The 21,101-nt window shown below is 45.6% G+C and overlaps 1 long non-coding RNA gene across 1 annotated transcript in view; it reads right to left on the bottom strand.

Moving 5' to 3' along the window:
• The window catches only part of LOC116589176, a 146,941-nt gene that overhangs the window by 40,624 nt on the left and 85,216 nt on the right, over nucleotides 1-21,101 (bottom strand). Inside the window, exon 3 of the long non-coding RNA XR_004285226.1 lies at nucleotides 404-507. This is a non-coding gene — a long non-coding RNA (uncharacterized LOC116589176). The remainder of the gene's footprint in view (nucleotides 1-403; nucleotides 508-21,101) is intronic.

The raw sequence follows: 21,101 nt of genomic DNA on the forward strand, positions 1-21,101 counted from the left end.
ACCTGGCAGATGAGAGAGTTACCTTCCCATCCCTTCCAGCTCTATGTTTTAGGATTCTATGATTCTAAGTTCTGTCCTTTAAATGACTCTGCCTTCATGTGTTCAGCATCCCCTTTTACATGTCAACACACAAACCCGTAGCCCTTGGCGAGACGTTCTTCCAATCCATAATCACCCAGGATTGGGCATGGGTCCTCTTTGTCCTCACAAGGTCATTACATACATCTTCTCGGTATTCTCAAATAAAAGGCTCATTGAAAAAAACAAATAAAAACAAACACAATACAATAAAATACACACAACAAGCCGGGTTGACCGCAGCTGTTCCCTTGATCTCGAATAAATATTAACGTCCCCATCTCTTCCCAGAACCCCCAAATTAATGTAGTCGCCTCATACTCACCGATATCTATTCATTCGATGTCGCAGCAAGACCTCGGGCTCCCCGGGAAGCCAGCGTCACAGGCTGAAGTCTAGACTTCTCCATCGGGGAGTCTCGGCAGTTTCCTGCAACACCAAATCACAGTGTCATTAGCCCGAGATTAGGATGACAGGGTCTCCTAATTCAAGTCCGCAATGGTGCCTTTAAATCACAACCGCTACTAAACTGCTTCATTTATTTAAAGAATGTCCACTACCCCCGGGGCCTCTGGGCACCGGTACAAAATGCTGCTACCAAGAAGTAGCCACAGCAGTTCTCCCTAATCAACTAGCTGCTCATTAGCTCTTACCAGTAATGCTAAGTACATCAACAAGGATGAACTATAAGAAACATATGATTCTTGTTCACACTTACATAAAATAGTGACAGTGCTGTTAGTAATTAGTTACCAGATCCTCGATGGCTTTGTTCTTTGGCATTAGTAATATGCCACTTGAAGTTTTACACCAAATTAACATTACCCGCATTCGACTGTTTCCAAGCCCCTTGAAAATGTGCGATCCTGTCTCGTAAGCAAAGACACAAGCCTGACAGAGAGACGTGGACTTTGAATTGTTTGCTCGCGGCCTGGAGGGACGTGATCCATCGTGGTGCAGCAACGTTCGGCTCTGATACTGTTAGCAATCATCCACAATTAGGAACGATGACTTCGCTGTTTGAAGGTGACGCACTTGTCTGGGCAATAAGTTTATTAACATGTGGCTGTGTCAAACCATCAGGCCTGGCAGATGCAGGGGAGCGAGAGCGAGCTCCGAAGGCCACCGAGGCTCTTACCCAACCGGGACTCTTTCTGGTTCCACGGTCGGCTCGTAGACAGAAACAGAATGCCAGACTCTTCCGGAGGTTTGCAATCGATGCTGCTAAATCCCTTAAATTCAGTTTCTGTTTTTCTATTTGTAGAAAGATAATGATATCTGTTGATATCTAAATTCCTTAGGAAGACGAATGCAAGGTAAACACATAGATCACTGCCATTTTTAAGAAAAAATAAAATGCTTCTGAAATAAAGAGGATTAGTGTGAGACCAGGCAGGAATCCCAGAATCAGGCTCCAAATTCTGTTCCCCAGAAGTGGGCATCTACTGTCTCCACTTCCACTGGAATAACCATCACCACCTTTGTCTTATGAACGACCCTGTGGACAATATTTATATCGTATCTAAGGATTTTGTTTTGTTTTGTTTTCCACGGACACTGTACATCAAACATTTCCAACTGCCGCTGTCGCTAGAAAACTGGATCTAAATCTTCTTGCTGGTTTACATTTCCAAATCCGTCTGAAACTCCCAGATCTCTGACTCCCCACTTCCAATTGAAATATGAATGTGTCAATTAGCTCTCTGGCTGAGGGAGAACACACTGACTCCAGAAACTCCAGATTTTGCCACCGGATTAAATACTGCATGTGCTGTAAGCGCAGATCCTAGAATTAGACTGAATCTTTCTCTTTCCCGCATCCTACTTGAGGCAAATGTGGTATTGTTCTTGTTCTCGTTGATGGGCTCACGATGCTGTCCTTCACGTATGGAAGTTCTGATTCATCAGCAGAAACACGTGCTTTTGAGGGTTTTAACCAGGAAAGAGAGACTCCATTGTTATCAGCCCTCACTCCGCCAGATTCCTCTTGCAACCATAGGAAGGATGAATGGTTGGACTAAGGGGCCCCTCTGTGAAACTAGAAGAGATGTGGGGCTTTTTGCCTTAAGTAACATGAAAGAAATTTAAGTCCGTGATCTTTTGGTTCTTAATATCACGGTCTCATAAACCAAAAGAAACCATCCCAGATATTACAAGAATGCGATTCAACGTTTACGGGGAAATCGTACCTTCAGCATTTAGTTAAAGAATGTATTCTAGACTCTAATAAGTTTTTACTATGTTGGCAAACAGAAAAGAACCATAGGATTAGTAACAAATGTTTTGCTCCTGCAAGTAATTACTTCGCTTAAAACAAAATACTTTTTTTTTTTTTTTTTTTTTTTTGCTTTCTACAATGTGAATTCTCCAATCCTTTTGGATAAAAGGCTTAGATGATCTGTTGTCTCTAGCCAGAATGACTGCATATGTTCTATCATATATCAGTTTCATCAGCCGCCATAGAATAGGCACATATGACAATAAATCATTTTGGGAACTTCCTGAATCCCAGCCAAGTTGTAGACAATAAAAGATCCTGCTTGTAAAGGCAGCTATAAAAGTTAATTTCATACAGGTTCCCCAGCACACATGCCACGGTTCAGTTCCAAACAGATGTGATCTTGGAACAGCAATGGAAAATGGCACGAAGCATTTTCGCTAACTTTCCGTATCCAGGAGATTCAAATATTTCGTGTTTTCTACAACCTTCCGTCATTAGCACATTGCAGCAGGTATGAGAAATGAATTCTTCAAGCTCTTCTAAGGCCTAAGACAGCGTCGTTCCGGTCTAAAATATTCCTCCACGTTGGAAAGATGATCCATCAGGCCAGACACACAGAGACTGAGAAAATCCTCACAGAGCAAAATAACAAAGACAAAAGCAGACATGTGGGGCTGCATTCTGAAAGAATCTCTTGAAACAGGAACTTTTCTTCATTTCCTTGTTTGCCTTTGCCTATAGATGCCCCAGCAGACAGCTCCAGAGACAGCGATCTCCTCCACCCGCTCACTCATGGCACGGCCCAGAAAAAGGGATTTGAAGGAAGGAGAAGCTGAGGTTGAACTTGGGCCACACACACCAATTACACAAATTGATTTAAAATTTTTCTCTCGGTCCAAGATCGCACTTTGTCCTTGGTGGCCAAGGCCATTATAAACTCTTTCCCTGCTCCTGCCAAGGACTGCAGCCGCATTCATTCCTAAAACTCCCCCATGGTCCTAGGCTAACACACCACGTTTCTCCCGATTTTCAACAATAGCTGATTGCCTGAGACGCTGCACGTTCATCTGAATTTTTGTAACATGAGTCGTTCTCTACATACTGGCAGAGCTCCGTGTTCACAGGTCTCTGGAATCAATTCGCAGCAAAAATGATCAACCCTCGGGTTTATCTGTTGCTGGAATGGGGATTTTTCCAACTGTCGTAAAGACACCCTCTCTCCACAAAAGCCCCGCTGAGCCTGAGAGCACAGAGCGCAACGGAAGTCCAAGAAATTGTCGCACAACGAGATGCCGAGCGCTGAGAGAGGGCGCCATTAAAGTATTAATCATACACCTGGAATTAATTAAAGCCAACCTAAGGATTAAGGTGCTCCAGGCCAACAGAAAGAAAAAAGTGGATTGATGATATTATGTGGTAGATATTTATAGACTCACATCTTGGACCAGCAGACTTGCTTCAGAATTACAAGGGACATTTTCCATCTATTGGTTCATAATGAATACGGGGCCAACCTCAGAAATTTGTGAGGGGTTCTTCTTTCGAAGGTTTCAGGAAATAGGCTCAGTGACATTGGGTAGCCATTCCAAAACGGAGAAAGGAGAAAAAGGCCACGAGCCCAGGGTCATGGCCTTGAAAGGGAGCCCTGACTTCTTCCCAAGGGTATCGTCTACGCTGGATCTGGGATTGTGTTCCCGGGGGATTTGGTTCACACCGAAGACACGGGAAATGGAGTTCTATCGGCTCCACTGCTGACCAGCTGTGGCCTTGGCAAGTCCCTTTAAATGCTTGGACCTCCCTTTCTTTAATGGTGAAAAGAATAAACTAGTAAATGAACCCGAAGGTCCCTTCCATACCCAGCCTTCCACGTAGGTCACGGTAGAGGTAGTTGAGCTGTTGTTTATTGACAAAAGGCACGAGGAAATGCGTTTTGTGAGTCTTGGGTTGAAGGTACTCCCACTCCTGAGCTATGTTTTTATCACAAGTGCTTTGCATTTTCAAGAAATAGGTATAAATATGTCACAGCATGGGCGGGGTGACCTCAAAGCCAGAGGATATTTGCTTGCACCAGAGTGAAAGAGCAGGATCCAGGACAGGCGAGTCAGGGAGCAGAAAGGCAAGAAATAAGGTCAGGCTCACCAGCCCCTGGGCAGCTGTCGGGTGGTTTCACCCGAAACCTGAGGTGGTTCTCGGTTTAGTGGCTGGTTTTCTTGGAACTAAGAGCAAGTGGTTTTGCTTCACCAAGCAGGTCAGAAACCAAATACCTGCCCTGTGACCAGCCTGATCTTTGTCTGAGCAACTAAGTCCATTGTGGTGTCTCTCTCTGGACTCCTATGACCTCTACCTTTGACCACCTGGGCTAGTGCCCCAAGCAAGAATGAATCTCACATCCCCCAGTATCTTCCCCTTCCTCCCCCATTTTGCAGTTCAGAACATGGCAGGTCTTTACTAGCTGGTTAAAAGTTGAGTATTAAAGGTCTGACTGTTTAAAAGGTAATCTGTGGCGTTTGATGGAAGTAGGACAGAGCTGATGTCCAAACTCTACTGTGAGAATGATTCCTTCATTTAGCAGTCCCATGAAAACCATAGCCCTATTTTATAATAACTAGAACGTCTATAGCTCCTAGCAATTTCTCTCCATCATTGTCTGCTGTCATTGGAACAGACCAATTTGCAAGATAATAGAGCACACTTTGTTTTATTTTACTTAATGGGTCAGCTCTTTGGAAACAAACTGGGTATCCTATAAGGAAATAAGTAGTACTTCAGCGGCAGGAAGAGTTCTCATCTGGCTCCTGGGGCATAGCTTTCTACCTGACACAATAGGGATCACCGGTTTTCAGTCCATAGTACTTTCTAGAAGGTGTGGGCTGCAAGGAGCTCTTCTTTATATATCCCAGTATTTGAAATATGTCTCTTTCAGCCCATGGAGGAGTATACGCCTCTGCAGTGTCTAAGCCAAGACCAGGTGGTATTAAACAACCTCCACCCTTGGATGCCTCCGCAGAACCCCCAAAGAGCAGCCTTGCGGGGTAAGAATCCAGCAGCGGGCTTCCCACTAACAGAGAACTTCACACGGAGAAGAGATGAGCCATCTGTCTAGGCCCCATTTGTCCAGGGATGTATACTCATGGCTTTCAGACTGTCGTTGCTCTGTCTCCCCAGCTCTGGGTGACAGGCATAAGAAAAGTTCAAAGGAAGGGCCTTTTGTGTTAGTTTTTGTATTGATCACAGGTTCTTCTCATCTTGGAATTATTCTGTAGATAATGTAATAACAGTGTTATACGCAACTAACGAATTGTCGAGCACCAAAAAAACTTAGGATGTACTCTATGTTGGCTAACTGGACCTAATAAAAAATAAAAATAAAAATAAAAACAATGCTGTGGGCAACTCTTCCAAATCAGTCAATCTTAGCAACATAATCCTTTTTTAAAGTTTTGTTAGTTTTTTTTTTTTTTTGACAGAGATCACAAGTGGGAAGAGAGGCAGGCAGAGAGAGAGAGGGAGGAAGCAGGCTCCCCGCCGAGCAGAGAGCCCAATGTGGGACTTGATCCCAGGACCCTGAGACCATGACCCAAGCCAAAGGCAGAGGCCTCAACCCACTGAGCCACCCAGGCACCCCAATCCTTTTTTAAAATACTGCCAACCCAAGCTCAAGATTTCTACAAGTTGGCCTCTCATTGAGTGAAAAGGAGGAAATCACACAGAGGAACTGTGAGCCAGGAATCTTTCCTGGTATTTTCAAGATCACTGGGCAGAGATTTTTTTCCATTTATAAAATGCATTTTATCACCAGAATAATCTCCTATGTCGTATACCTTGAGAAAGAAAATGAACCACGAAGATATTTAAAGACAATTCCAAATACTTCAGAAAGCTTGTGTCCCATCTGGGCAAAGATTTGTAGAGCCCCAATCCAAGCACTACAATTATTTTTGTAGTTTTATGCGATTAGTGGTTAAGCTTCAAAATGACCAAATTGATATCAGGCCGTTCGAAGTTATTTCAAATAAACTGACACTTGGTAATAGAATGGGTATAATAAAATCTAACAACAGTACAATACTTGACAGTTGATGGGGTATTTTCCCATATCACATTTGATCCCCATGACCTGTCTAAATGGGCTACTGTTATCCTCCTTGTGTAGATTAACCCTGTGGCTGATAAAAACTCAAATACAGGATTCACACTCAAGTCATCTGAAAATCTAGATCAGAATCTGAAACTCCTTTCATTTTACCACGAAGTGATCTCAGCAGTGCCCGACCAATTTACAATATGTATTGGGGAATCATAAGTCAAATGCAGAGTAATCTTACATTTCTGAAATTGTGCAAGAACTAATTTTAAAATAGGTAAAACATCATCTTCAAAAGCAAGAGGATTAGGTACTGAACACAATGTATTTGGCAGCTCTCCTCCAGCTTTAATACTTTGCGCAATGCTTTGTCCATTTATGATGTTTCCCCCAAGAACCAACGAAGAAGACTTCAGGGGCGAACATCTTTTGCCTCTTTGATGGTTGGCCTCGTATCCCTCAGGGGATTTCATCATCTCACTCCCTCTCTGTCTCTAATACGCCTCTAGAGGAGCAGAGTTCAGATCCTGGATATAGTTCCCCACGGTCAACATCTACAGGGTTATGGGTGGTTTGCAAATAATATTCAGCAACCACTGCTCATGCTCCTTGAAACCTCCTTGGAAGAGAATGAATCACCCCACTGATCATCTCGCCAATGCCACCTGAGCTGCCCTGTGGTGGGCCCAGTAAGGAAAGGCCAGGAATAGACTTGGCCCGAAGAACAAGGATATTTGACCAGGAATTGGCCACGAATCATTTCTCTCTCAACTAGAATTTTCAAATGGTGGTTCGTGGTCATTTCCCCCAACTCCTGGGATAGTAGTTGGTAAGGAATAAGGGTTAAATTAATGTCTATTATAAAGGGGGGGGGGGAAGGAGAGAGAGAAGGAGGGAGAGAGGAGGAGGAAGGGAGGTCGGAAGAGACAGTGGCTACGCTTCTACAACCATCTCCAGGAAAACCGATCAGAGATAAACAAGTTCAAGCGTGTAAGCTTTTAAAACCACTTTTATCACAATGTGCCACTTCCTGGGGACTTTCCCTCCTCCCGCCTCCCTCCCCCTGTGTGGCTGGCATGTCCAACCTATAAGCAACGATCTCCTTCGACATCTGCCTGTCACTGTGTCCAGTTTCCCTAGGCTCCATGTCTTGGCCTCTGAGGGAGGCCTTTCATCCGCCCTGAGAGTCCACTCCTTCTGCTCTGCCTGCCAGCCTAGACCCTGGATCTTGGCCTGTCTTCCCCTCCTTGACTTTGCTTGTGTTCCCTAGGTCTGGATGGGCCAGCTCAGAAAACCAAGCCTGCTTCCTCCAGAGGCCACATGTTTCCTGTCTCACAGCTGACCCTCATCAGGTGGTGGTGGTCGGGGGGGTCTCTTTCCAGTTGACAAGAGGCTCCTTCCCTGACATTCTTAGCAACACCCCTTACACAGACACACACCCCTCCTCAAGGGCTCAGGCAATCACGTTCTTCAGCTCCCAGCCACCTGCCTTGTTCCCAGCTCCTCTGGCCAGCTCTGTCCCTGCCCTGTATTTAGATCAGAGCTGAGATTCTGCTTTCCTTTGGTCACACGTGGAGGATTCCTCCCAGACTGGGAGTATTAATGGGCCAACCACAAGACATATTTTGGCAGGTTCCTTCCATTTGCTTATGTGGATAACATTAACCCCCTTTCAGAGGAAGAAAGGAAAGAAAGAGAATGGGAGAGGAGGGCCATGCAGGGGAGTGGAGGGAAGGGAAGGCGCTTACAGAAAAATTTAGCTTAGGGACTATCAGAGGCTATTTGCCCACCGATATGCGTTTTCCCCCCCTTTTAATAATGCAACCCCTAAATTGTACCTGGGCTTAGCCCATCAGCTGGAGACTACATTTCCCAGCCTCCCTTGCAGCTTTGGTGGCCACGTGATCAAGTTGTAGCCAACGGGATGTGACAGACTACGAGCCCTGCTACGGGTCACTACCCTGGCTCTTTTCCTTCTTCCTGCTGAGTGCAGCTGTAGCCACTGCCTTGCCTCCGGCCCCAGCCTCCTGACCTCCGGACTGTTACATAAGAGAAGAAGAAACTTTGATCCTATTTATATCACTGTGTTTTAGGATCATTCTGTTTTAATATGTTAGTCCGTGCCCTAACAAATACAGAGGATCAGGACTTTGATGTCACAGTACTTAGCTGGGCATTACCTAAATTGTGATTTCCTCAAGTCTCTTATTCAAGTGTGTTTTAATTGTATGTCGGTCGGTATACTGATTACATGTTTCTGAGAATGGGCTCCACTCAAAGCACTCTGTGAGGCCCTATAGACATACATGACATTATCCAGCCCTTAGGAAGGGTGTCATCTCACCATGAAGACCAGATAGACACAAAAACACCACAACACAGCCCTGTGCATGGTCAGTCTCCATACAGGGGCATCAGTGGTGAGCACACAGCCACACGGCTTCCGTCTTCATCAATAACACTCTTCCTGGTCCATAGGCCTCCCAATTTGAAATAAGATTTTGTGGTGTTTGAGTAAGTTTTTCCTTCCCCTGATCACTTAGTTTTCCTCTACCTCCAGTTTTGCAATTATGAAATGGCCAAGTGTACTAGCTATGTCCTTATCCCTTTGACTTTATGGCTTGGAATTCCCACTCTCTCCAATATGCCTTCCTCTCTCTGGTCCTAGGGCATACGGAAGTGGGTCCGGGCCGTGGCATAGTTTCCTTCTAAGTCACGCATTATTAATGTTGGAGATAATTGCTCAGTGCCTCTCTTCTTGCCACCCAAATAGCAAACCTTGCATTCTTATATTGGTCCCTGCTGCGCCTCATGCTGGATGATTGCTTTACAGGAGCTGAGAAAAGGGGCTGTGCGAATTTGGCCTGGCTGCCCAGGCGCCAAGGCCAGAAAAGAAGATTAGCTGGCCTGAACAAAATCGGGACATGAATTGATGAAATGAGGAGGACCTCTTTCTATGGCATTGGCAAGTGAATCTAGAGCTATTTTCTAAACCAATCAAATTGCTTCATTGTTCACCAGAGGCAAGAGTAAGATCGAGCTCCAGTATTGACCAACGGTAAGTAAAACACACACACACACACACACACACACACAAAATGGAGATCAATCCAATACTTTGGATTAGCGATGTCTCCAAGCTAGTAAAATGGCGGAATGGGAGCCATGTCTATCTCAACAGTAGGTGAACAGGAGAGCGATCTTCTCCATCTAGTATGAGGGAACCATTTGGGATACAGAGAGAAACCATGTTGTGGGAAAAGATCTGCCCAACTACTACTTTACTACAAGTCTAACTTGTCAAGTGACCATATTCTCAGGTGTGGAAAATGGGAGCGCAGTGCAGGAATTCTCGGAAAGTCACTGATAAATGAAAGCGCCTCACCCGCTGCCTGACCCAGTCATTCTTCTTTCGTTGTTAGCACCACCAGAAGCGGACATTACAAAACGCTAATATTTGTTTGAAAATGAAAATAAGATCCTAGATGGACACGGAGGAAAGGGCTGCCAGAAGAGAATATGAGAGACTGGGAAAGGATCCAGGGAATGAACCTCTATCCTCTGAAGAGGAAAGATTTCAGGCGACCTAAGAAAACTGGCAAGAGGCGTCAGAGAAATATGTGGGAAGGCTCAAAACCAGAGAGGATCTCCTAGGACACGAGCCCTGGAAAGAAAGAGAATAAGTCACTGAGTTCTCCTATGGGCAGGACATGGGCACAGCCGTAGCCTTAGGGACTCGAAGGCTGCACAGGGATGATTTTCAACCACACACGAGGCAGAGGCCTGTGGAATTCCCCGGCCATGAAGACAGAAACAGGGCAAAAGGCAAACCAATGAGGGGGACCTGAAAAGACGTACAAAAGATTCAGGTAAATGACATAAAAAATAATCTAAGGGTCTATATTCCTACAACTTGCTGAACTGTTGCAGAGTTGACCCCTTGAGATTTGCATATGTCGCGGTAAGGTCGTTGTGGAAGCTGGCAGCACGTGTGGTGTCTCAGAGACGCCAGCTCTGGAAGGGTCGGGGGCTGCCGGGGGCAGGAACCCACGCTGTCTGTGGTAATTCTAAGGCCCAACCGTGGGGCCCTGGGAGCCTCCCCGTCTCCTCCCACGTGGTCCAGCGACACTCCAGATTCTACTGTCTTGGCCCACCCTGAGCTGGACAAGTCATTTGATTTGTTCCTTTCCTCTAAGAGAACAGAAGATTTGGGCATCTGGGTTTCAGACTCTGTGAAAAAACAGTTAACTCACAGGGGAAACATCCACCTCTGGCCGGTAGGTAAACAACCCACAGACCAGACCAGTGGCTCCTCCAAGAGACTCAAGAGCTCTAGATCATTAGAGATGGAGGGAGGGAAGACAACCTCTCCTTGAACCTCTGACTTCAAGGTCACAGCCACATCCACTGGCAGGCACAGCTCTTCTTTGCTTTTTCTCAAAAGGCAGACAGGAATCCTACACCATCCACCCTGCGGGCCTCCAGCTTGTCAGCAGAGCTGGGGGAACCTGCCCTGGGCACGCACGCCTCCCAGGCATGCAGAAGGACAAATCACCTCTCAGAACACGGAAGCGTGATAAATGATTCCCCTTCCAGTCTCCAACCAAACAGAGCCACCTCCAAAGCCACCCCCACACAGCACCCCGCACCCCCATCCTGAGCCTGTCCCTGAGTCCCACATCCTACAAGGGAAGGCGACCCTGCTGCCCGCAGCCTGACACAGACCCAGGCAGAACTGCAATTTGACCCACATGGGGCATCCAGATGGCTCTTATTCTGCCTGGGAATATGCTTCCCTCAGAGAGCCCCGAGCTCCAAGGCAAGAGGAGGCAATTGTCGCCGCAGGCAAACATCAGCCCCGCTCCCCGGGTCCAGTTTCAGCAGGAGTGAGAGACCACAGTGCACCCTTGCTTCCCTGGCCCCTCCGACCGCTCAGAGCCGTTTATTTTCCTTCGCTCCATCTCTCCTTTCTGCCTTCAAGACCGCGTGAAGTCGGGAAATCTGCTCAGCACAAGACAAAACAGAGAGAGGAAGAAGCCGGCACAAAATGTTTTCTCCAGCGTGCTGCCTGGGGAGACAGGCCTTGACTCTGACATGTGCTGGAGGTGTGGTGTCCAAAGTAAACCTTTGAACTGTTTTTTTGGAACCTCCAAAAAGACCCTGCACATCAAAGGGGATCCGAGCCCCGCTCCGTGCGTTGCAGGCATCATTAAGCATTTTGCATGAATCAACCACCTTCTGAAAAAGAAAGGAAACCCAAACTCAAAGCACATTGCCAGCCCGTGGACCCGAACGCGGCCCCGAGCACATGCTCACCACATGGCTTCTTCCCCCACCCCCGGTTCAAGGCAATCAAACCCTACAGATGCGCCAGGGCTCCATTACCCATCAGTCACCACGGAGCCGCCCCTCCGCAGCCCAGCACCCCCCCTCCCAGGGGCGGATACAATGGGGCCGCTTGTTGGAGCAGCCTCCGGACCCTCACTCGTGCCTGCCTCGGAGGAGCCCACATGAGATCCGACTCCAGTCACGAGGGGAGCCCCGCTGGGCTGCCCCACCCCTCAAGCCAGCACAGGATGCCATTTAGGGCTGAATAGGGAGTCCTGTGTGAGCCCTTTGGCAATGTGCCCAGAAAGCCACATATGTGAGTGCCCGCGTTGGTGGGCACAGCAGAGGACTCCCGTCCACTAAAGAAGGTAGACCAGAAAGCAGATCCAGAGTCCCCAGACTCTTCTGCCGTCTACCTTCTGGGAACTCACTCAGTGGGCTACGGGCAGCCCCGGAGATCGGCAGTGGATGGGCTGGAACCTCAGAGGTCACAGTGGCCCCCGCAGCTCCTAGACATTGGGAAGATACTGTCCTTCTTGATCAGCCTGAAGAGGAAAACACTTTCAGGCCCTTCGTTACCAGCGGTGTCGTCCCCAGCTCCAGAATGGGAGTGATCATTGGAGGGCAGTGGGAAATGGCCTTGGGAGGCCACTTGTGTCCTCTCCAGCCACTATCCACCTTCAAAGCACTAGGAAGCTCTCCAACCCTGCAATTTCACTGGAGGTACATGAAACAGTTCTTAAGACAAGATGCTCTCATTCTTGGCAGTTGTCTTTTTTAAAGTCATTTTCTCTGGTAAGCAAAGCTCTGGCTTCAAAAAAAGAAGAAAAAAAAAAAAAAGGTTTAAAACTGCTAAGGCAAACCGAATGGTAAGAGTTTTAATTAGCAGTTCAAAAACTGCCCACATTCTGGGTTTTTAATTAATAGGCACAATTTTTGTTGAGTTCTACTTCAGTAGGAGCTATATAAAACCAGTGAGTGGGTGACATTATTCCATTCAAAAAAGAGCTATAAAGGAAAAAAAAAAAAAAAAGCCAGATTAGGAGGAACAGAAAAGACAAATGAATCATTTCTCTGGGTTATACCTTTATAAATAAGCGTTGTTATCTAACCCCTCTTGCTGGAAGCCCTTCTCCCCATAACCAATCAACCCCATGAACTATTTTAGCATCTTGACCCTGTCACTTGAATCCAGATCCCAGGGATCCCAGCCAGATCTCCTCATTCAACAACAACTGACATATGCTTTGTCAAGCACCAGGCAGGTACCCAGGATGCTGAGATGAGAGGGCTGCTCCCCACCATCCAAGCAACTAAGTCTTCTACAAAATAATCCCATGAGAAATAAAAATGCTACACGACCAGACTCCAAGATCCCCAAGCACAGAAATGCGATCTTATCCTCCTCTGTATTCTCATGATCCAGGCAAGGTCTACACAGAGGAGGCAACTGTTAAATGTTTGTTGAATGACTGCAGGGTGAATAGTGGGGGCCCCCATGCACACAGTGAGGGCACAAAGGAGGGATGATCAACTCTGATGGGGTAGATAAACCCAGATGCTAGTTACCTATGCATCAGGGTGAGGCCATACCAAGAGTTCTCCATGGCCTCTGTTCTGATGGCTCAGAGCCCCCCAGAAAGACCAGTTGTTAAATATCTAGGCCATCATCCACAAGGAGAGAGGTGTAACTCTGGAGATGGGTCTTAAAAACCAAATGGGAGTTTCCCAAATAGAAAAGCTGGCCAGGGCATTCTGGACAGAAGGAGTAATCCAGACACAGAAAAAGAGAATGGAAATTTACCAATAAGCCAGGGTATTCTCAAGAGGGAGGCTGGGCTGACACACTGGAACTAAAACTTACAAAGGATAGTCTACTACACGCAGGAAGACAGCCCTTACCCCGAAGGTGATAAGGGGTCATCAGAAGGCTTACCCGGAAAGAGATTTGATGAAACTACTTTGATGAGAAAAGAGCTCTGGGGGGAGAAGAAAAAATAGGTCTGAAGGTTAAGAAATGGGCAAGTGGAGCGTTGAGAACAGGCACTGGCAGCAGGGTTGAGGGGACCTCTGAATATGGATATATCTGGGAGGGAGGCTATCCTCGGATGAAATACAGGAACTCCCTAGACATGAAGGAGGAAAGAAGAGCTCCAAATAGCTTCTGGCCTGGGCAACTTGGGGGTAGGGGGGTGTGGGGGAGTCTGCCAACGTGATAGGACACAAAGGAACCTAGGAAGGCTGGAGCAGACGCGTGTTTCACGTGGTGGCTGTTGCCTTTGCCATGACAGATGGAGCGATCCAGCATGTGTCCTAGAGTTCTAGAGCCCAGGCAGATGGTCCTGGAGAGTGGACCTCTGCTGGACTGGGATTTGCATGGAGTTTTGGGGTTTTTTTGCCACAGTCTCAGGCGAATGCACACTCACAGGCACACACACATACGCACACGCACACACACACACAGCCTCCAGAATTTCCGGATGTGTCACCCCCCTGATAAGAACATTTCCATTGTTGAGGAAAACCTGATGCTAATTCAGAAGACACCACGAAAAGCAGAGCACAATGAGAAGGCGGCGATGACACCACTGAGTTAACATGATGACAAAGCAGACTCCAGGAACACTTCCAAATAGGGAGAAAAGCTCAACCTTATTTCTCACCCATGTTCCAAAGAGCTCAGCAAGAAACCCCAGCACTCTCAGTAACCTCAAGGAACCTTTCCCCACTTAAAGCAGAAAAGAACTATAATAATAATAATAAATTTTTAAAAACCTCCCCCTTGCCACACATCAGAGTCTTAGCTCAGGCTCAGTCGTTTCATCTGAACTACCAGCAGGCTTCCCACATGCAGTGATGGTCCCAACAGACATCTCCCTGTGGAATTCCAAACAAGAGATCCTGAGCCATCAATAGACAGATAGCCTTATTCTCTCCTTCCCTTCGGATATTTTTCTTATAATCCTGGTTTCCCCGAGAACCAAGAAATTCTCACTAAGCATTCACATCAATTCATCTGCCCCAGACTCCATGAATCTACTCCTGTTTGCTACACCCTGTAATTTCCAGGTGCAACATAGAGCCAGGGAGAATTCCAAACCTATTTGGCTGCAACATGGCAGAAGGGATCGTCATGGTCAGCTTGCTCTTCCCGCAGACCTGCCTGTGAACCAAGTCAGCCCTAGGAGTCTCATTACTACCGGGCTGGGGCACAGAGAGAACAAGCAACTTCAGGGGAAGTCATCCCACAAACCGTGAGAGCTCAGCCTTCCGGTAGGTGTCCCCAGTTCTAAGATGGTCACAAATCCCTGTCATTTTAGAGAAGGGAGTTCCAGCCTTCCCTGTGAATAAGGTAGTCTGAACATGTATTACTAGACTAACTATTCAAGCACGTCGAGTTCAATTCCAGTACAGACCCTGAGGCTAGCCAGGTGCACGGCCCAGGAAGAAACACCACGAGAAGTTCACATGATCCTGTGTGTTACCAAAAGGTTCATACTTATTATTCATGATAGTTATGTGCTATACAACTGTCAAGAGCACTAAGACATTAATATAGAACCACAGCTCCTAGGGAGAAATACAGGGTTAGATTCCTGGGAGCCTCTGGTCAAAAATGCATAATCTTGTTTTATGTGTGTTTCTATTTAAAGATACCTTATTTAATATTATATGTGTGTGTGTGTGTGTGTATGCATATATATATAATTTCTATATAATTATATACACTATTATACATTACTTAGTATTTTATATATGATATATTTATATATATTGTTGGTTTGCACACATTGAACTCATGGTCAATAGCACTATAATTCATGCCTGAATGAAGCCTCTCTAACATATATATTTAAGACCCATCACAGGGGTGCCTGGGTGGCACAGTGTTGACCATCTCACTCTTGGTTTCAGCTCAAGTGGGGTTCTCAGGGTTGTGAGATTGAACCCACGTGGGGCTCCGTGTGGAGTCTGCTTGAGATTTTCTCTCCCTCTCCCTCTGCCCCTCCCACTCGTGCTCTCTCTCTTTCTCTCTGAAATAAATAAATCCTAGGAAGAAAGAAAGAGAGAGAGAAAGAAAGAGGGAGGGAGGGAGGGGGGATAGGACGGAGGGAGAAGGAAGGAAGGAAGGAATAGGGAGAGAGAGGGAGAGAGAGATGGAAGGAATGGGCAGGAAAGAAAGAGAAAAGACACATTGCAGCCTTCTTGCCCTAGGAGCATTAGACAATTCTCCAGAACTGTGCTTGGGACCATTTTAAACAGTGAAATCTCCAAGAAAAAGCACCCCAAAATGTAAGAAATGTGGCCCTATGAAAAAGACACCTGTTCACAGTCTGAGAGCTGAAACCAGAAGGCAGAGCATTGTCTGTTCACCCTCAGCTGGAAACACACTGGTTAGGTGACCAATTTTTCACCATGACCCATATACACAAAGGACTATGAGAGCACTCTAATTATTGATCTGGGGGTTATAAATAAATTGTAGCCAGTAGGCAAATTCACAAATACGGATTTGTGAGTAATGAGGATCGACATGGGTTGTATGGGGCTCTTTCCTGGAACTTAGCGGTTCTGTAGGGGATATAAACTAGACGTTTAAGTACATCATCATTTAAAGCAGTTCATCTTCAAGGTCATTCAAGTCATTTCTATTTCTTTTGGATTTTAGTGTGTGTATAAATATGTACATACATATTTTTTTAAGATTTATTTATTTATTTATTATTTGAGAGAGAGAGAGAGCATGTGGAGGAGGGGCAGAGAATCTCCAGCAGACTCCCCATTGAGCGCAGAACCCAACTCAGGGCTGGATCCTACAACCTCCAAGATCATGACCTGAGCCAAGATCAACAGTCAGAGCCTCAACCCACTGAGTCACCCAGGTGCCCCGATTTTACTATATTCTTAAAACAAAAATATAAATGAAGAAATGACCAACAGGGTGATTTTAAAAATGCAGTGCACATTGAATGCTTTATCTTTGACAAATTAATGCCTTTAACGTTCAGCACCAATATCATGTAATACAACTGGCCCTATCATAAGATAATGAAAGGATTTTTTTTTTAAATATTCATTCATAGGTGATTCCCGGCAGTTTGGTCTGGCAGAGGAACACGGGATTTAAGTCATATGATGACAATCACCATTTATTCCGTTTGGTATTTCTGTGTCTGTAACTGCATTTGAGGAGAATCCCAATTTCTATATTTGAAGCCCTCTGTGAACATGTGGCCTGGGCAGATGATTTTTTTCCTGATCCTCCCTGTGACAGGCTCATACGTCAGTGATGACCAAGGCTTTGAAGGGACCTTCTTCGTTCATGATGCAGTGAAAGAAACCTATTGTTTTATCTGCTAGAAGAATGGCAACAGTGGCCCTCAGAAAGGGGCTGGGACCCAGGGGGAGAATGGTTAAACAAAGCCAGAGCTGAGACTGTGTTTTGGGCTGTGTCCGCTCCCACGTGGCCCTTTAGGCCTCCAGGCCTCAGTTTCCTCAAATGTTGCTGGAAGATGCTTGAGACCAGAGGATGGCACACATGTTCTAGAAGGATCTAGATAGTACATGTTTTAGGTTCTATGGGCCAAGAGGCAAAACTGAGGATATTGAGAGGTACTTGGAGAACAAGAGAGAAAATTAATTTCCACAATTTTTTTCAACCCTTTTAAAATGTGAAAAGCAGGGCGCCTGGGTGGCTCAGTGGGTTAAGCCGCTGCCTTCGGCTCAGGTCATGATCTCAGGGTCCTGGGATCGAGGCCCGCATCGGGCTCTCTGCTCAGCAGGGAGCCTGCTTCCTCCTCTCTCTCTGCCTGCCTCTCTGCCTGCTTGTGATCTCTCTCTGTCAAATAAATAAATAAAATCTTTAAAAAAATAAAAAATAAAAAATAAAATGTGAAAAGCATTCTTAGTTCATGAGCGGTGCCAAAACAGTCCGCAGACCAGACATGACCCGTGGGATGCAGTCTGCTGGACCCTGCCTCTGGTCAGATCATTGTGGTCAACAGAACTTCCTATAATGATGGAAATGTCTAACTGTGTTATGCGCATGCAAACTTGAGTTGTGTCTAAGTGTGATGGAGGAATTGAATTTTTAGTTTTATTTCATCTCCATGAATTAATTTCTCTTTTAATTCTTTGGAGCCCAGTATGGGGCTTGAACTGACAACCCTGAGATCAAGACCTGAGCTGAGATCAAAAATCAGATGTTTAACTGTCTGAGCCACCCCAATGAATTTAAATCAAAATGGTTACCTGTGGCTAGTGTGCTAAGCCACTTCCTCAGACCCTAAGACTTTATGGTTCTAGAGTTCACTGCATTCAAGAACCTCTGTTTTATGAAGTTGGCCGATGTGGACAGGCTTTGGAGGTGGAAGTTGGATTTTGTTCTCACTGGCATTTGTTTCCTCTTTTCTAGTTTTCAACAGTGTCTCTAGTTATCCTAATACCGAATTCCAAGCTGTGCAGGCACCCCAGTGTGACACAAGAAACTCAAAGAGGTGCTACAAAATATTTTAAATTGGGGGGCACCTGGGAGGCTCAGTCGGTTAAGCGTTTACCTTCAGCTTGGGTCATGATCTCAGGGTCCTAGGATCGAGCCCTACATTGGGCTCCCTGCTCAGTAGGGAGTCTGCTTCTCCCTCTCCCACTGTTCTTCACTTCCCACCCCAGTTGGGCTCTCTCTCTTGCTCACTCTCTCAAATAAATACAATCTTAAAAAAAAAAAAAAGAGAGAGAGAGAGAGAGAGAGGGAATATTATATATTGGAAAAAACCCACACCATACTAAACATTCATCTATCTATATTAGCTGGAAAACTAGCTCAACACCTATCCAGTTGTTCACACAGCATAGCTGGTTCATAGCTTAATCATGAGTTAGTGCTACATTCCTTCCAATAGAGTCTTATCTCTGCCAAGCTGGGCTTTCAACAGTTGCCGTGATCATAAGCAAGAACCATCGTGCTGTCTTGGTCTGTTTGGGCTTCTAGAACAAAGTGTCACAGGCTGGGTGACTTATAAACAACAGAAATTGACTTCTCACAGTTCTAGAAGCTGGAAGTCTATGATCCAGATGCTGGCATGGTCGGGTCCTGGTAAGAGATCTCTTTGAGGTTGTAGACTGATGACTTTTCTTTGTGTCCTCATGCCATGGAAGAGATGAGAGAGCTTTCCAGAGTCTCTCCTTCGAAGTGCACTGATCCCACTTAGGAGGACATCACTCTCATGACCTGATTATGTCCCAACGTCCCCAAATACTATCCAAATACCATCATAATGGAAGGAGCGTTTTGACATGACTTTTGGGGAGGACACAAACATTACTCCATTGCAGGGGCCCACTCTGATCCCAAGATTTTCTTAAAGTACAACTTTTATCCTTTCTTTTCTCCCCACCTTAAAAATTGGGCCTCCAAATCTTTTTAATCTGCAGACCTCAACAACTTATATCATGAAATTTTCAATACCAGGGATCAGTCCTGACAGGAGCAAAGGGAACATTCCCTGCCAAAATCTGACTAAGGAGAGATTTTGCCTTAGGTTTCTGAGAAAATGTATTAAGGCATTTGTCGCATGTAGACTGGGGTTCCCTCACCCACATGGCAAGTAACTGTCTTATTTTTAGAGCCCTCAGAGGAAGTTCCTGTTTTGTTTGTCTCCTTGGCAGTGAACCCCCACCCCCAACCCCCGTCACCATGGATTCCTGATTTTGGAAAGCATGAGAAGAAGCCTGATTCTCCTACTGACCAACATTCTCCCTGCCGGGGAACAAGAACCCATTACTTGTTCATCCCTAGGAGCCAGCAAGCGGTTCTTTCTCTGCTAGCCCTGCAACAGGGAAAGTTTAAGGAGTCACCTGCGGTCCTAATAGTGTTCTTTCCAACTCCCAGGGTTCTCTAGTGTCTGGCTGTTTGGCTGCATAAAAGGCAATGAGCCTGAACCATTAACATTTTTTCCATCTGGATCATGGGGGAAAGCTGGGAAATCACACCATACATACATGTCTGTATTCTTATATGTATATAGTCTGTGCCCTGTTTTTCCTCTAGAACCTGAAATCCAAGGTGGGTGGTATATAAGGGGTTGCTCCCTGGTAATTATCAAGGCCGCTTAAGGGCTTTGTCCAGGTTCATGGTGAAAACTCCACAACTGGGGCTACCATTGGACCCCACCATTGCCGCCAAGATGGCATGTCACACACAAATACATTTCACCACGGGGTTTTCGGATTTTCTGGCTTACCAACTACAATTTCCCTTGACTGTGATTCAGTCCACTTTAACTTGTTTTACTTTTTTCACTTTACCTTTTGTAACTAACTTTACGGAAGCTTTTTTTTTTTTTTTAACTTCAGGTACTCTCCACTATGTCATCCTGAGGTGGGGCGGTGGGGGCGGGGAATCTCTTTCCCACTAAAAACAAAAAAAAAATCATTAGATCCATATTACTAAAAGTAAAAAATTTTGAAGTCCTGTTAAAGCATCTCTGAATTCTAGCAACACCCACCGATGGGCTGGAGGCTACAGGGGACATGTAAGCCCAGGAGAATTCTTCTGCACAAAAATAAAGGGCTTATATTTAAAAGGTTAAAGGAGAGGCAGATGACTTTCTCACCCTGAGAGCTCATGATTCTGTGGCCAGCTCTGAGGCAATCTGCAGGTTCCCCTTACTATATGACTGTGGACAGATTCTATACTCCTTTGTACTTCCTCTCCCTTAATTTGACTTATTTTAGAAAGCTACATTGGGCCCAGCAATACACCAAATGCTAGAGACATAAAGATGAACAAGGCCCAGTCCTTGTCTTCAAGTAACTCAAAGAAGAAATTTAAAAAAAAAAAAATGCATAAAAAGTAATTCTAATTATCCTCCAAGACCATGGTGAGGACCATGGTGAGGAAATCAAGGAACTTTCAAGAAAGGATGTTGCCTGGGAGGTTCTCAGGCAGAAGAAAAGCTTGAGCCTGGGGTGGACACATGTGATATATTCAAGAAAGAGCACAGGGAACCTGGCTGACTCAGTCAGTAGAACATGTGACTGATCTCAGGGTTGTGAGTTCGAGCCCCACACTGGGAGTAGAGATGATGTTAAAAGAATAAATAAATAAATAAATTTTTAAAAGAAAGAGCAAAGATTATAATGTCTCAGCCTCTTGCCTCCCACCTCTGGCTGCCCCCTCAAATCCATTTTTCACTCCAAAACAGAGCAATCTTTCTAAAATGCAATTCTCTTAAAACCCCTTAGTATGGTTCGAAATGCATTCCACAGTCTGACCCCTTCTTTTTTTTTTTTTTTTTAAAGATTTTATTTATTTATTTGACAGACAAAGAGGCAGGCAGAGACAGAGAGGAGGAAGCAGGCTCCCCACTGAACAGAGAGCCTGATGCGGGG

This window comes from Mustela erminea, chromosome 4 (genome assembly GCF_009829155.1).
Source record: "Mustela erminea isolate mMusErm1 chromosome 4, mMusErm1.Pri, whole genome shotgun sequence".
In the NCBI taxonomy this organism is placed as follows: Eukaryota; Metazoa; Chordata; class Mammalia; order Carnivora; family Mustelidae; genus Mustela; species Mustela erminea.